This window comes from Equus caballus, chromosome 6 (genome assembly GCF_041296265.1).
Source record: "Equus caballus isolate H_3958 breed thoroughbred chromosome 6, TB-T2T, whole genome shotgun sequence".
NCBI lineage: Eukaryota > Metazoa > Chordata > Mammalia > Perissodactyla > Equidae > Equus > Equus caballus.
The window spans coordinates 5,851,605-5,869,345 of record NC_091689.1 but is presented as its reverse complement, the minus strand read 5'-3'; the positions used below and the strand labels follow the sequence as shown (position 1 = coordinate 5,869,345).

The window sequence follows — 17,741 nt, the reverse complement described above, 5'->3', positions numbered from 1 at the left end:
TTCTCTCATAGGAGATCTCCATCTTTCCTTTTCCCTGTGCCTATCCAAATTCTACTCTTCTCTCAGAGTCCAGCTCAAGGTTCGCTTTGAATTCACTCTCCCCTCGAAGCCCCTCTCCAACATTCCAGCTGGTCTTTGTCCTCTAAACTTCCCAAATGAACAGAACAGCCAATAACCTCTTAATCACTTGACCCAACGTTTCCCCAGGTGTGACTGGTAGAAGACGATGCACATAAAAATGGTTTCATGGTCAAGTACTGCACTCCTGTCTTAAGAGCTTCACAATTCACATTTGCCCAGTCAAGTTTCTGAGAGATTCTACAAAAAAGAAAATTATTTAACTGTGCTCAGCCTTGCAGTTCTCAAATCTATTTGGCTATGGAACCGATTTTTCACACAAAAAATATTAAATCAAGGAGCGTGTATTCCTAGGAGCACACTGTGGGAAACTGACTTGATGGTATCGTGATTTTCCTCCCTATGGGATGTTAGTTTCCTGGAAGCTACGATTGCCTCTTATATTTTTACTTTTCCATCAGCATTTAGCCCTGTGCTATGCATCTTCTAGGTGCTCAATAAAGGTTTGTTAAGCGAAGTGAAGTTTGGAGTGTGATGAGGTAGAGGAGTTTTAACATTAACATAGTTCTTATTGTTAAGAAGTTTAGTCAAGGTAAAAATGGATATCTAAACTGGTGCCTGAAATGAGGTTTAGGAGCCTGAGTGTTTCAATTAAGTATGCTATCCTTTTGTTCTGTTTATTTAGAGGTGAGAGATTTGATTAGATTATATCAACATATTCCCATTTGTTTTCCTTTTTAAATGGACTCGGAATAAGGTCTTTAAAGAGTTTCAAAAGTTTGTGAGGATGGAACCACAGCTATGGAAGAAGCTTCTGTGTATATTTTCCAGATATGCATGTACAGTGTCTATGTAGCTCACAATCTTTTGAGCTGAATTTCTTTTAAAAGGAGCTTGAATATCATTTTGATTTAAAAACCACTTTTGGGGACAAAAGTCTAGAGATAATGAGACCAAAAGGATGTAAAGCCATAAAGTTACAACCTTGCAGTGGTGCTCTCTCCAGATGTGCTAAATAAAGTTTGATTTATGGGAACGAGCTTTTAACCACATTCTTGATTTACTGAAGATATTTGGGCCTTAAGTTTTGCTTGATTCTTATACTTGAGGTAATGCCTAGATACCACATGTGTGTGCTTGCACGTGTGCTATTTTATAGGAGAGCCTCTTTCATTTAAAACTCTTAGGGGTATAAGGGAAAAATGATCTTTGAAGAAAAAAATTGAGAGAAATAACATTGCCCACCAAATGCCAGAGTTTCTAAAGGGAACTCCATCTGCAGAATGGATTGAGTCTGTGTTTCTCCCTTAGATGGGTTGGCTGGACAATGAAGTCCTTAATTTTGTATTCCTTGGTCATACCTTTTAAAGAGGAAATGCAGCAGTAGCTAAGGCCAGACCTTGGTAGGGCTGAGGTTCATGACTTGTTTAGCCCGTGGACCCCTGGATGACCTTGCATTAGTCATGTCTCTCTGGGCCAGTCCCTCCTCCCATAGCCTGTGGGAGGGTGGTGCCCCTCTGAGGCTCATGTTTGGATGAGCTATCGACCGCAATGAAGCACCCTCTTGAATCAGCCTTTTGGATCATGGAGCAAAATAAGAAAAGTGTCCTTCATTCACATGTTTTTCCATCAATCTCCATTGCCTGGGTGTGGTGCTTTCATTGCCTCAGATGAAGAGCAGAGGATCTGTCCCTCTTGTTCAGTATTTAAAAATAGAAGGCACCGAGGGGTCAATCCTCAAGCATATAAACCCTTAAAAGCATTTCCATACATGTGGTGATTTACATGTGATTGACAGTGCTCCGATCTTGTAAGACACCTTTCATTTTCATATTCATTGTGCACTGTGGAGTTTGTGACTCATGTTGTTGAACTGTGAGTCCATTGTTTCGTGTCTTGGGCTGAACCATACAAAACTGTTGATGTTTGACCACTTTTGACCTACAAAAATAGCAATTTTCTATGGTTCAACCCTGTGGAAGCGAGGAGTAAAATCTGTCCTGGTCTTCTTTCCCTTTAATGCATCTTTCTTCTCCTGCTGGTACAGATTGCCCAAACCTCCATAAATCAAGTGGGAGGAGGACTCCGTCTTAGAGGTGTTGATCGGATCATCATAGCTGGCCTGCACTCTGGAGTGAAGATGGCCAGTGTTGGGCACAATTAATTCATCCATAGAAGGAAGAAGACATTGAGGAAAATATCTCAATGAAGTAATGGATTTAGATGGTGTCAGGAACATCTAAACAACACAGCACTTGCTTCTACATCAAACGTGACATTTGGCATTGAGGGTAAGTTTACAGAGCCAAAGCTAAACTCAGGTCAGGAGCTGACACCGTGTTAAACCATTTTGACAGGTGGCTTATGTTTTTTTCTAAGGCCGGCCTCATTTGCCTGTTAAACATTAGGAGAATCAAAATATAAGAGAAACAGAGATCCTTATGGAAAAAGATGCAAGTAGAAATATTTTACTGCCTGGGAAGATGGAGGTTGGAGAGTGGGGATAGGAAAGAAAGTAAAAAGATTAAAGTAAGAGAGGAGTGGGGTAGTTGCCAAGGAGCTTAGCACCGTTAAAGGTCAGTGTGTTCTTGGATAATGCTACATTGATGGCAAGAGGGAAGAAAAATGATTAGAGGAGCGTGTATTCTTTCTGCAGCACGCCTCCGAGTTCAGAGAAGACTAATCAAACACCTGGCTTACCAGAAGCAGGAAGCTGGGTTACGCTGGGCAGAGAAATATTGCATGGCTGTGGGACCCACCTCTAAATCCAGTTCATAGCCAGCATACAGTCTTACACAAAAAGCAATCTAATAAAGCGTCTGTCTACCTAGATCTACATTTCCCTTAATCAGGACTCGGTTTTTCTTAATCCTCAATCAGTTTTCAGTACTGATTGTAAATGGGACATTTTACTAAATGGCTAGAGTGGTTTCTAAGGAAAAAATAGGGCCCCATTTCTAGTCTGTACTTTTCTGAAACTTATGTTATTTTATAAACATAGTATTATCTGTTTTGAAGGTTCTATTTCTGCCCAATATTCTTCATGGAGGAATATTGTTATGGGAAAGCACCTGACACATACTGGTTGTGGAATGAAGTGGTGAATATTATGAATAGTTAACTTACACTGGTGAACTGGCTCTGCTTTTTTCCATCTAGCAGTCAAGATAAGATATGCTCAGCAAGTCTGTGAATGCCGAATGCTGGGGAGCCCTGGATTCCTGCAGAGTCATTGAGAGGTTCGCCTTCACTGGCCTCTGTCTCCCATGCAGGGACAATTGTATGAAAGCCCTTTCTCACCTCCATCCGCCTCCATGTGACCTTATCCTTGGGCTGTTTCCTGTCTGCCCCACTGGTGACTGCTGGTCAGACTTTCTTAGGACGAAGCTTCCAGAGCTTTATCTACTTCCTCTCCCGGCTGATCAGGAGGTCTTATTTGTGCAGCGAGTCTCCCTGAGCCTGAGACACAAGTTCTGATAGACAACGCTGCCTTATGAAGCGCCCAAGATTGATCATGTGGTACTGGCCTTTTAAAATCCTAGACACAAAAACCTCGGTACAAACAGGAAACAAAACATCCCAAGGTGGAAAGACTATTTTTGGCATGAGGCTGTCAGATTCCCTAAATCTCCCTATACAAACAAGTTTCCATTTTTGCTTAGGGCTGTAGAGTCACTGTCATTGTGCCCAATATGGGAAATAGATCCATGTGTTGAAGGAAAGCAATGCCACGTGGAGTCTAACCCACTCTGCTCCTTTGATTTCTCCTGCTTTCCCGGGAAACTCTGGAAGATTCCAGAGAGCATGGGGTGAAAAACACGGGTATTGGTAGACCAAGATTCTCAAATATTGTATCTCTGATAATGCTTTCAGATTTAAGATCTACATGCTAAATATAGATTTCCAGAGAGATAAGATAATAAGATGAGATTAAAAAAAGATAAAAATCATAGGGTAACAGGCCTGGGTCAGTACACGCCTGGGTGGACTAGGAAGTTTTCCAGTTCCCTAAAGGCACTGAAAATATTGTGCAAGTGCTGTGTGAATGTAGGCTTGTCGAGAGAGATAAGTAAAAAAAATAAGAAACAACAAGCTTGGGTCATTTTATCTCTGGAGGAGGAGGGTGTTTGCTCTGAAGAAAGAGCTGATGAGTTGCAATCTTCAGCCCAAACACTCTTGAAGATGGTTGGTGACTTTGTACCAGACACAGAGTTCTCTCTCCTCCCAAAACTCATCACTGACTTGGAAGACAAGTCGCAAAGAGATGAAAGAGCAGGATCTCAAGACAAAGTAGTCCAGGGCAAACATTTATGGGAATGGCAAAGAAACTCACTTGGGAGGGTTAGCAGTGTGCTGAGATCATCAAGATTTTCCGATTAAAAATTCTTATGAGAAGAAAAGAGGGAGACCATTAGAGAGAGTCCTTGAGCTAACTACGTTCTTCTCTTTTTGAGGAACAAGCCTAAGTGGTTAGGGGCTATATATGGAAATAAGGACTCGTAGCCATATGGTGAGGCCTCTTGTATGCAGGAGAAATGGAATAACTGGCCTTCACGGGACAACCAGAAACCATTGAACGGCCAAGTCTTATGATGATCAGGAAGCCCAAAGGACCACCGTCCTCCTGCCTTGCCAGGGGCAGTGGTTCGTGGAGGATTATTCCAGGGTTTGTCATTAACTAGCCTCAGCCTTGTTGTTTTCACATTTCCAGTTCCTCTGCTAAAAGCCCATTTCTGTCTTCAGCTCACAGACAGAGGCTACTAGTCATTTTAGGGATTGGCTGATCTTGGTGAAGAGTCTACCCCAGCCCAGTCAGTTGTGGTCAAGTGGGCAGATGCACAGAGTACAGACAAAGGAATTCGTACATCAGCAACTATTAGGGCCACTTCCTTCCTTGGTGGGCTAGGGCCCTGAAGCACCTTTGGAGGCTCTAAAGTCATGGCACTGGATCCCCAACCCAGGTAGTATAGATGGACTTTCTTTGGCAAGTGCACTTATGTGCCTCTGCCTTTACTTTGAAAACTCAGACACCGTTTAATTTCATTTCAGGTGTGAGGTGTGTTGTACCCTAAATATCCGCATTATACACATATAGATCAGGGAGCATCAACCAATTAATTCTGTTTTATTTTTCATTTTGTCTTTTATGTCTTTTTTTAATGAGAAATACATGTGTGATCACAATGTAAATACACGCATATACATATATATGTATATATATTATATACACATGCATAATATATGTCAATGCCATCTTTTTATTATAAAAAGAAGATTGGTCTTATTGATGTACTAATACACTAAGTCTATCTTTCTTGCATTCCTGAAACATCTCCCAGAAGTAGCACAAAAGAAGAAGCCTACTGTTTCTTCCCCAAATGGATTACTATTAAATTAATATGGAACATTCTCTGAAGGTGCCAGAAAGGCCTTGGAGAGGAATGAGCATTATAATACTACCAGGAGAATTGCAGCTCTTAAAAATGGTCATGGCCGCTCAAAGCCATCTTGCTCCATCTGGAGAGAGTCTATGAAAGTCATCAACTGCCACGTGGAAGCTTAATAAGGAAGGGACACTGCTGAGTCCTACATACAGAAATTGGTAAGATAGACCTGAGCTTTTGCTGGGAAGAGAGAGAGTGAGAAGAACTTTTCGCTGAAGAGACTTTCAAGGTGGAAGATGTCCAAGTTGCTTTGTCTACATGACGGTGGCCAGGAGAGTAAGAGGAGGCGGTGGGTATAATTCCGTGTTTGTGACTCTTCATCAACAGCTGCTCTGTGAATCGCCTTCCCTTAAGGTTTTAATTTCTTGTCAATGTTTTCTTCTCAGCACCTCTCAAACCATTCCCTTCTTTGGTGCTTTGTGTTTTTAACTTTTCCGTTGTTGTCGTTGCCTCCTGCTAACTTTCCCAGTGCAAGTATTCTAATTACTTTGAAACAACCCTAAGTAAGGCATTTGAGGAACCAATTGAGTTTTTTTGTCTCCTCAGCTCTTTTTCCTCCGGCTCATGTCCAGCGCAATTGTTTCCCCATTGCATTATTTTATTTGAAGTGGCCTATATTCATGATACTACGGATTTAAGATAACACAAATAATTCGTAAGTTAGTATGACGAAGTAATGACTTTTACTCTCAGTTGGTTCTGCTCCTGTTTCTCATCCATTCTTTCTGCTTTGGCTTTTTCTTTCAGTGTCTTTAATCATTATCTCATTGCATCTTCATATAAATTATCTTGTTTTATTTTCACATCTACCACTTAGAGAGGTAGTGAGGTGCGGTGGAGAATTCAAGTTACGTGCTATGTGCTTTACGTATGGGTTTTCATTTAGTCTTTACAATAACTGTTTCAGGTAGGTATTCTTATTCCTTTTTCGCAGGTGAGGAAACCGAGCCCAAGAAGGTTTAGGAACTCTCCCAGTCTCACATAGTTGATCGGTGATGGAGCCAGGGTATAAAACTCAAAGCTTGTGATTTAATTACCATACTCTATTATCTCGCTGTGTAACCACTATTTATGGGGTCCTTACTAAGCACCAGGCAACTTTAGATGCCTTCTCTTGTAAGTGATCTAGCAGCTCTATAAGGACTTAAATAGCTACATAACTTACTAGCTGTGCGACTGCCAGTTAACGTGCCTGAGCCATACTTACTTCATCTCTCACATAACACTAATAGTACTTTTCGATCTCTGCCCCACAATTACTGTGAAGAATTTATGAGAGAAGGAATATGAAAATAATCTTTAAACCAGGAAGCACGATGTAATGGTATACATTGTAAGCGTGGAAACGTTATTACTCCATTAATTAGATAATTTTCCAGATGAGAAATCTTAGGAAAAGAGAGGTAGATGTAACTTCAGCCACAAGTGTCCCCTGTGTGTCAGGCACTGTCCTTAGCACCTGGTGGAGTGGTCTGCCCAAGGTCTCCTGGTTCATTAGGGGCACATCTGGAATTAGAGTTGGGCGCGTTCCCTCGAGATGGAGTGAAGAGTGCTTTCTAAGACATTCCTTGTCCCAGAGGTGAGGTACTAAGCTGAAGATGGTGATACCCAAAGTTGCTGCTGAATTTAAGAATGGAATTTATTTCATGCGAACTTTCCCTCCTGGAGTTTTATACCAGTCTGGTTGCCTTTTGCCGGGCATTGCCCTAGTCCTGCAGTATTGTATGATTTTCCAGTGTAGTAGATGATATCCAGATTTCTTTAGCCTCTTTTAGAAATTTCTTGCTATAAAGTGCTGGATCTGGAGCTTTTTAATATTCAATCATTGATTTACTTTTTAAACAAATGGAAATGGAAGCAAGATGTTTGGTTTGAGAACCTTCATGGTTTGCCCATGCCGATTTTGCAGGTGCCCAAGTGCCACATATGTTTTCTTGGGGACACAGAGTCACAGAAAGCAAGGCTCAGGTCGCCACTTGTGTTTTTTATCTGCTGGTATGTACTCTATGGGGAGATAGATGGTCTTCTGTCCTCTCTCCCAAATAATGAGACAGGATACCCAGGGCACGAGTCAGCGACAAGGGCTCTCTGGATTATCTTCCCTCTTGCCGCTGGCTCTCACTGGACCCTCAGAGGGGGAGGATCATTATCCTTCGCCGGACTGGATGATGTTTGGAAGAATGTGGCTGCAGTAAGGATATATTTGAGATAATGAGGAAGAGACTTATACCAGGGAAACAAGGCTTTTCGTAGCGGGCCTCTGAGGCTCGGGCAAACAAACTCAAGGCTGAGCTATTCGCAGCCAATTTTTTAAAGTGATATTCAGGTAACAATTTGAGCGAATAGAAAAATTATTTTAGCAAAAAATCTCAAAACAAATCAATGCATAGACTAGAGATGAGTAATTTCATGGGTTAGCGCAAAGCTATTAACCAATAACACGAAAGCAAATTCCTATTATTAAAGAATTCTATTGCGAAGTTACAGAAAATTCATGACTTTCCTAGAAGGAAAATGAGCACTTGTTTTATTTACATTAAAAAAAGTCATGTTTAAGATTCCTTACAAGTGGTATGTGTGTTTATGTATGTGTATGTATTTAATTAAACAAATTAATTAAATTAATTAAACAAAGTTTAACTTAAATGTATATTTAATTAAAAACATGTATTTAATTAAATACATGCTTAATTAAATGTGGTTTAATTTGTTTATTCATCTCAAATTATAGAGCAGTCTGTAGTTTAGATGGGACATGGTTTCTATCAGTCTTGACCTGTTTTTCAGATGTCTTATTTTTTTGAATGGGTAAGAGAAGAAGAGATGGCAATAATAATAATAAAATTAATGATAATAGTAATAATAATAACATTTGTATAGTGCTTTGCAGGGTTAATCTCTTTTAAACTTCGAAACTCAGAGAGAGGGTTTTTGACCAGGGAGTCAGGCAGGCCAGGCATTATTATCGTTATTTTTTATGATTGAATATTTTTTTTATCATAGTCATGTTAAAAAACTTAAAGTCAAATATTTTTGAATTAATAAAGCAAGTAGGATTTTACTTACAAAACATAACAGGTTTCTGGTAAAACACTGCCCTAGTTGGCAACACATATTATGTGAGAAAGGCACGTGACACAGCTGTGTATAAAGACTAGTGCGAGGTGGTTGCTTAGAAAACCCCATTCTCTTCCTTCCCTGGGCATGGCTGTGTCGTTAGTGCCTGGCGCTCTGCTAGGTCATCTGGAGGAAACACAGTGTGTTTAGGACGTGCTGCATGCCCTCATGCTGTCTGTGATCTGACTGGAAAGAAAGAGCATGGCCATCTCTGAAGCAGGAACTGTGGCTAGAGCTGCCCGGGTCATGCACCCACCCTGGAGTTGTGGCGCAGGTAAGCCCACCCCAGCCACATACACCGAGAGGGTGAAGGGCAGTTCCCCAAAGTAAAGTCAAACTATCGTTTCCAGGTAAAAAGTGAATGGATTATGGGCAACAGATGTCCATCCCAGGTGCTTCTTCTGATGTCCCTAGAGTTAAAAAGTCCCAGGTGTTCCCACTCTCCAAAGCCCTCCCTGTTTCTCTCAACTCTCCTCTCTCCCAGTGCAATTCTGTCATTTCTAGTTGCAAAACGGAATGCGTTTCCCCCATAGAAACAGGGTTATAAATGCTGGTTAAGCGTAGTTAATATGGTACCATTTTTAGTGTATAGTTCAAATACATTAACTTTAAAGAGCCTTTTGTGGGTAGTTTTGAGGATTTAACCATAATTTATAATACAGTGTCTATGTGAAAATATGTGCTGAGAAACCGAACACTCAAACCAACAGACAAACTCTTGGAACGTAAGCTGGGCTTGTAGGAGTATGATTGATGCTAAATTGCGCAATAGAACCTGGAAGGGCTGAGACTGCTCAGAGAAAGGGGAGTTCCGTTGGAGCTCTGTGGGCCTGGGGAAGGGGTGGGTACATGATGCTATCAGTCCATCAGCCTCTTGATAGCATCAAAATCTGACTCATGTTTCCCACATAGCATCCTGTGGATATAAGGGTGACCTGAGTCTCACGTCTCAGGGCCGCTGATCTGGTGCTGACCAGATAGCACTTCTTTCCTCTCCCGTTACCCCAACTATGTCCCACCTGAAACTACATCTTTACTTGAAAACGAGAGGAGGAATATATTTTGATTAAGAGGTCTTTTCTATTTGTTTCAAACATTTTAAATACAAAAATATAAGAAAATGTAAAATGTTTTACATAGAATATAAGAGTGAAAATTCCCCCACCTTTACCCCAGTGCTGCCCCCCCGCAGTGAAGTATTCACTGCTTCGTATATTTCAGGGCTCATTTTATAAAATGAATTTCTTAATGTGAAAATAAGTTACATCTCCTAGTTTTATCAACATCAGGCAATGTGGGCAGGAAAAGTGTCTATAATGGTTCAGGACTTTTCTGTTCCAGCCCAGTGGTTTATTACAGTTTGAATGGGAGTAGGCATGGATGTTGGGGAGACGGAGGGAGAATTGAAAGATGAGTAGAGTAAGTGTAGTTTGAGAGGTTCTACACGTCTAATACGGTATCTCCTCCTGCTTTGAAAATCATTGCTTCCTATTTCAAAGTAGGCCATACCTGACCTCTCCATGGTTTACGGCACGTGTTCTTTAACTGATGGCCTGTTTTTAAACAATATCACACCACTTATTTAAGAATGCTTTCATTTTCTAAGTGTTTCACTATTGCTTTCATAATTTTTCTTCTATGTGTATTAAACCCACGATACGTTTTTTACTTTAGTTATTTATCTTTTGATGGAACTAAAAAAATTAATAAGTATTTTATATTTACCCACATATACACCATTTCCTGCAGTCTTCATTCTTTTTTTTATGATCCAAATTTCCGTTTCAAATTGAGGAGGTGACTGAATGAAGCCTTGGTGAGTCTCGTGCACGGCAGGTGTTTGCAGAGAAGCAACCACAAGTTCCGGATCCCCAGGCGGGAGTTGGTACAGAAGCACCGAGAGAAGTGGTGGACTGGGGGAGGCCTGTAGCCTAGACTGGAAAGCCATGCACCACAGGACATTCAGATGGAGGTTGCGGTGGTGACCTGGACTGTAGTCATGGTGACTGTCTGTTGATGTGATCAGGGGGTGGGGACTTTGAGCCACATATCAGTCTAACTTCTCACCCTCTGGGTTGGGTAGAGGGGGCTGGATATCGAGTTGACTCTTATGGCCCGTGGTTCAATCAATCATGCCTACATAATAAAACCCCAATAACAACTCTGGACACTGAAACTTGGCAGAACATCCAGGTTGTTGAACTCATTGATTTGCTGGCGGGATGACACTGATTCTATGGGGAAAGGGCTCATGAGTTCTACAATTGGGACCCTTCCAGACCTCACCTTATGTGTCCCTTCATTTGACCGGTCCTGATTTGTACCTTTTATAATAAAACTGTAATTGTAAATATAGTGCTTTCTTGAGTTCTGTAAGTCATTCTAGTGAATTATGAAACCTGAGTGGGGATCGTGGGAACCTCCAGGATTTGTAGCCAGCTGGTTAGAAGTGCAGTGGCCTGGGGATCCCTGGACTTGTGACTGGCATCTGGAGTGAGGGCAGTCCTGTTGGAGACTGTGACCTTAAATCTGTGGAGTCTGACACTAACTCTGGTGGTTAGCATCAGAACCGAGCTGCAGCGTAGAATGGTCCCTTAACCAAAAGGACTTGTAAGATTAGCCACAATATATGGTGCAATGCAATGCAGAATAGCCAGGACTAGATTAGACCAGTTACCTTGTAGGAAGTCATCAATACCAATCCCAGATGATTCAGAGGAAAGCCCTGGGACCAGAGACCCCCTTATTACTTTCGTGTCTAGATGCTATATTGAGAAGGAAGAATGAGAAGGAAGAATGCTTGAGAAGGGAAACAGCGCCAGCAGGGTGTTCAAACTTTGGATGGATTGCGAAGGTATTTGCTTTAGATTGGAATAGACTGAAGTTTTAAAAAATTCTTAAAAAAAAATTTTATTAACAAGTTTATTCTGTTGAATCAGCAGGACTAGGGACTTGAGAGCAATAGATCACTATAGAAATTAAAGAAAGCTGTCTTTTCTTCACTTGCCCCAACTCCCTCCCCGCCAAACATCTGTGTTGTAGTGAGTACAATTTGATTCGACTATGTAGAGGTTATTCTATGTAGAGCTTATTGACTCATCCTGGAGTTTCCTTTTCGGTTCAGAAGTATCTTGCCATATGGACAGACCCACATTTTCCTTTCTGGTTGTCAAATTATGTATCAGGTGGGCTGGAACATAATCAGTGAGTTTCCACGAAGCAGATGGACTATATTCCAGTGATTCATCAGTTTCCATGGGTGTTCGTCCAGGCCGTGTTTTGGGCCTCTGGTCCAGTGTTTGGTTATTGTGGGATTTTCTGTGGCTTACAAGATTCATTTGATCAATTACTGGTTATATTAAATGCTGGGAAGGAAATGAGGGGTAAGATCCTGGTTTAGTTGTCCTTTCTTCTTTAAATAGGTTGATTTTTACCTCTAGTAGGAAAACACACAGGCAAATAAATGACTTTGACAGAGTTTTTAAATTGCTTTAACAAGTTAGTGCCAGAAACAAAGAAGATCTGGATTCGATCATCTTGTGTGTTCTTAGATCCTCTTCTGTCTCTGAAAATGCCTGATGCTGGTGACAAATGCAGATGAGGAGGCCACAGACTGAAATGTCTGCTGGGGCAGGTAACAAAAATAGATGAAGTGGGCAGGTGTTGACTGGGGCAAATTGGACAAATGATCCAGATGTTGCCAGATGTCTTATTTTTTCAAGAGAAACTAGAAATCTATTATTTTAAAAAATACGACTTGGGGGCCGGCCCCATGACCTAGTGGTTAAGCTCACATGCTCCACTGCAGGTGGCCCAGTGTTTCATCAGTTGGAATCCTGGGCGGGGACATGGTACCGCTCATCTTGCCACACTGAGGCAGTGTCCCACATGCCACAACTAGAAGGACCCACAACTAAGAATATACAGCTATGTACCGGGGGGCTTTGGGGAGAAAAAGGAAAAAAAATAAAATCTTCAAAAAAAATTATATATATGACTGGTGAAAATAGTTGAGTGTTGGCAAAAACCCCATAAATATACAAATACAGAATCACTTTGCAGGATGAGTAATACCTACTGGCCAGCCGTATTTGGCCAAGTCATTATTTGCAAGTGCTGATATAAATGGGGTGGTTCCATGCAAATCCACACGTACGAAGAGTGAGAAAACCTCTTTGTTCTGTAGTTAGAATCTCTCTGTGAGGCTTACTAAGCAGGGCTTTTCTTCTTAGTATTTTATGGCTTAAGATATGATCACTTGGTAATAAGTACTGATTAATATTCTCTCCACAAGAACCTTACTTGCTCCTCCCCAGACTGTTCTCAGATTCGCTCTCTGTAGATTCTCTTTCCCTCCTTACTTCTCCCTGGTCAAACCATCTTCATTCTCCTCTTGAGCTTAATGGCACCTGGTCCATGAGGACTACACACTGACTCACCTGTCCTCATTTTCTCTCTCTCTCATTTTCCCCTTTGTGTTATAGCTCATATTTCTCTCTCTCAGCTTTGCATCACTCAACATAACTTGTCCTCTGTAAACATTTCTTAAATTGGATGGAAGTCCAAATTTTATACAGGTTCACATATCCCCATTATTTTCTGTTTATTCTTTCCCTTAATTAAACCCAAGGGATTGTCTTCTAAAGAAATTTGTGGCATTCTGTCATAATTCCTTCTCTGCATTTTCTTTCCATACCTATATATGTCTGCTTAAAAACAAATCCAGGCACATGCATCCTGCCAGTATTTAGTAGCAAGGTCATTTTTTTGTAGTTTTAATTAGCTTTTTTGACTTTTAAACCATAGGTCTACTTGTCAGTGACAGACTGGATTATTAGTTTTATTATCACTAAATTGTTTGGTTAAAACTCAGCTTTGTATTATGTGCATAGTGAGATAATGTATTTAGGACTCTCTTAAATGACTTTGCGTCTCATAAATGTTGAACATGCTTTTCCTGTGTCTATATTAGTACTTAGATTACTAATTTTCTTTCCATTTGAAGAAGAGAATTCCTAATAAATGTTGAAGAATTGAATCTAGTTCACAACTACTGTGAAGACCTCTACTGTGATTTTTTCTTCTTACTTTTTCGGTAACTTCTGGAAGTTTCCCATGGATTTTACAAAGCAGCTCTGAAAATGAGGATAAGGTGACGAAATCCAAAAGCACAGGGGGTGGTCCAGAGATGGGAAAGCCCAATAGACTTGCGTGAGCCAACTGACCCGCCCTGTGCCTGCCAAGGACAGACTCGCTCTTCTCCTTCTGTTTTCCCTGGGCTCATCTGAGTGGGGCCTCCAGGGATCCTCTGTGTGATTAAATGGATAAAACAAGGAGGACTTGGCTAGCACACCACATGGGTGGGCCAGCCACTGTCTGAAAGGCAGCGTTCATACGAAAAACTCTAAAATGTTCCCTTTCACTTAGATTCAGTGGGGTCCAATAATTTTAGATGAAACTGTGGCCGTTAAAGTTATGTCAAACCGCAAGGTAGAATTAAATCTGCTTATCAGAATATCGTCCAGAGTAAGAATCAGGTGGCACCTAATATTTGACTTATCCTACTTTGTACCTCTCAACTTTTGCTGCTTTGGTTAACCTCTCTATGAGATATGTTGGTTTCACAGAATAGACAATGCCTTTTATCTGTAGGGACGTGTGTAGATGCCTCAGATGACAGAACTGAGTGTGAGTAGCATGAATACCTACCATTTATTTCTCCTGCTTCTCTTTCCAAAAAAGGATAGCAATATATGTTTTCCAAAAGATGCTTGGTAAATCACAAATAAATATGGAATTAAGAATATAGCTATCTTCTGTTACTTCTTAGATTAAGTCCAAAACATCACTTCATCCAACAGAGATTCCTTGGTTCGATCCCTCTGCTCTATATTCCTATTGTACCTCTAATTTCTCCTATAATAACACTCATGGCACTTTATTTTAATTCTTTCTTTTATTGCCTAGATCCCCAGGTAAACTGAAATTTCTAAGGCAGGCACTAAGTGTGTCTTGTTCACTATGATATTCTTAGTACTCGGCACAACTGATGTGTGCCTTTAACAAACATGTTCTTGAAAAATACTTGTTAAAGGAATAAATAAATAAATAAGCTTCATTTACAAATATATGGAAGATTCTTGATATTAAATTGTTAACCCATTTTTACTACTGATGTAAATGACATTATATCTACTTTTTAAATACATACACATAAACTTAGGCTTATAGTACTGTAACGATCAAATTTAAGATGGCATCAATTGTACAACACACTACTATCTTATGTAAAAATTCCTGCCAATTGCAGTGTGACCTAGTGCTTTCTTATTTTTTAATGTTAAAAAAATCTTAGGTACAGTAATAACTCATTTTACAATTTATTAAAATCAGTGCTTTCCATTTAAATTAAGAAATGCTCCAAATGGAAGAGATTAAAGCCAAATATGGGTACTGGTAAGCAATGAGATAATTTTAAAAATGGAAGCCCAAATAATTTTAAACTTTGTTGTATACCCATTGCCAATTAAAGAATATATGAAAATGACTTTTATTGCCAAAAACTCTTAGGAAAGTTATAATGCATTTTTTATCTTCTCAAGGAATAGACGCAAGAAGAATCCAGTTGCCTTCTCAAATATATCCATTTTCTTCTTATATAGTGAAAACATTGGCCTCCAGTCTTTCCAAGATCTGAAATAATTTTATACATTAATTGTATATTGTGAAATGTTCTCTTCTGCTTCCTGGTCTTCCCAAAAACAAAAGTAAAGTGGCACTAAATAGTTTCCTCTAATTATTTTCACAAAACTCTGAAAGGAGGAAAGTCAATTTAGGAGGAGAAAAAAACATTTAGGCTAGATCCATTTTGTGTTTAATTGGGTTGCACTGCAGAGGGTCAGCACTCTTTGGTTGGTTGGTGGTGAGAATGTCCGGATCGGCCATTGGCAAGCTCATGGAATTGGCAGGAGACACAAAGCAGTGAAAGTGATGAGAAAGAAGGAAAGGATGAAGGAGAAGAAAGAGGCAGAAGAGAGAGAAGGAAAAGAAGGAGAAAACAGAGACCATTATGTGTTGGCTTTTATTTTTCCTGCACAGGGAGACTTCCAATTGCAGCTGTCATAGAACACAGTGAAAGTCCGTACGTCGTCTAGAATTTGAGCATTGTCCAAGAATGTACTGGTGTAAAATCCATGTGTTGGTCTTGCAGCTGAAAGCTTCTTGCTTTCACCACCTTTTGTAAAGCCTCTCGTTGATCTGTCACATCATTTGCTGCACTTCCTCATTCTCACTGAAATCTTTTCTTCATCTGGATCCCAGGTTTTCTTCCTGCTTTGTGGGTAACCTCATATCTCCATTTGGATGTCTATTAGGCATCTCAAACATCATGGCAGACCCCTGATTTCTACTCTCTCTCATCAATCTGCTCTTCCTGCCATCTTAGCCATCTCAGTGAATGGAAACTTCATGCTTAGAGGAGAAACCAGATAGTCATCCTTGACTTCTCTTTCTCATCCCACATGCAACCCATGAACAGATCTTGATGGCTCTGCCTTCAAAATATATCTAGAAACTTGGGCCAGCCCCACGGCATAGTGGTTAAGTTTGGCACACTCCCCTTTGTCAGCCCTGGTTTGCAGGTTTGGATCCTGGATGTGGACATATACCATGTGTCAGCCATGCTGTGGCAGTGACCCACATATAAAGTAGAGGAAGACTGGCATAGATGTTAGCTCAGGGCTAATCTTCTTCAGAAAAAAAAAAAGATATGTGTGTGTATATATATATATATAACCTGACCATTTCTCACCACCTCCACTGACACCACCCATGTCCAAGCTATCATCATCTCTCGCCTGGGGCACTGTAGTGGCCCCAACAGGTCTCTCTGTTTCCCTGCTTGCTCCATATAGCATGTTCCCAAAACTTAAGTCTGGTCATGTCACTCCTCTCTTCAGAACCTCCAATGGCTCCCATCTGACTGATGTTGACCTGCAAGACCCCCCATGATCTGGCCCCCCGTTACCTCTCAGATATTCTCTATTGCTCTTCTTACTCATGTTGCTCAAGTCCCACTGGCTCCCTTGCTGCTCCTTGGAGAAGCCAGGCCCGCTCTGACTGCAAGCCCACTGCTCTTGCTGACCTCTCTGCTCAGAACAGTCTGCACTCAGATATTCACAGGGTCTTTGCTACTCCTCACGAGGTCTCGGTGAGGTTTTCTCTGATGACCCTCTTTAATTTTTGCGATACCACCAAGTATTCTCTATCTTCCTTTTCTGCAATAGTATACAATTGTCTTGTTTATTTTGCTTATGTCTGCCTCCCCCAACTAGAATATAAATTCACAAGGCAAGGATTTTGTCTGTTTTGTTCACATAGAACAATGCTGGGCACATACGAGGCATTCAAGAAGTATTTGTGCTATTATTGTTGCCTCCTCTGTGCTAGGTGGTGCGCTAGCCCCACAAGAGCTGAGAGCGGCAGGATAAGGGTGAGAAGAGGGTCATATGAGGAGATGTGAAATATTTTACAGAGAGGCTGATATTTGAGCCGTGTAGGAATTTGTTAGGAAGGAAGACAATGCACTTCTGTCAGAGGAAACCACGTCTCTAAAAACATGAAAGTATAAAAACAACTCCGATTTAGAATGCTCTCTTCATTCATTGCACTCACTATGTTCCCATCACTATTGTAGGCACTGGGGGAAAGAGATGGAGAAGAACAACAAAGTCCCTGCCCTCAAGAGACATTTCAGCAGCAGTTCAACAAATAAATAAAGAACTCCATTTTGTAGTAAGTTCCCTGGAAGAAATAAGCAACATGACATCATGGCCACAAGTAGTTGAGGTGTGAGATCTAGTCTAAATAGGGTAGTCAGAGAAGCTGTCTTTGTGGCTGTGATCTCTGATCTAAGACTTGAAAGAGAAGGAGTCAGCCATGTAAAGATCCAGGGAGAGTGTGGTCTGGGCAGAAGGATAGCAAGTACAAAGTCCCTGAGGCCAGTGCGACCAGAGGACAGCAGGTAGGGGTGGATAAGATGAAGTTGCAGAGGTGGGGAGGGCAAGGTCTTAGAGGGCCTCCTCAACCGTGTGTAGTAGACTG

At 40.9% G+C, this 17,741-nt stretch overlaps 2 long non-coding RNA genes across 2 annotated transcripts in view; both read left to right on the top strand.

The window, feature by feature from the left end:
* Positions 1-5,811, top strand: part of LOC138924544 (uncharacterized) — a 62,898-nt gene extending 57,087 nt beyond the window's left edge. Inside the window, exons 3-5 of the long non-coding RNA XR_011439459.1 lie at positions 2,126-2,369; positions 3,238-3,597; positions 5,418-5,811. This is a non-coding gene — a long non-coding RNA (uncharacterized lncRNA). The remainder of the gene's footprint in view (positions 1-2,125; positions 2,370-3,237; positions 3,598-5,417) is intronic.
* A 2,690-nt stretch (positions 5,812-8,501) lies between these two features.
* On the top strand, positions 8,502-10,994 carry LOC138924545 (uncharacterized). The gene is made up of 2 exons (XR_011439460.1): positions 8,502-8,913; positions 10,434-10,994. It is a non-coding gene; the product is annotated as an uncharacterized lncRNA (long non-coding RNA).
* Positions 10,995-17,741: the final 6,747 nt, after the last annotated feature.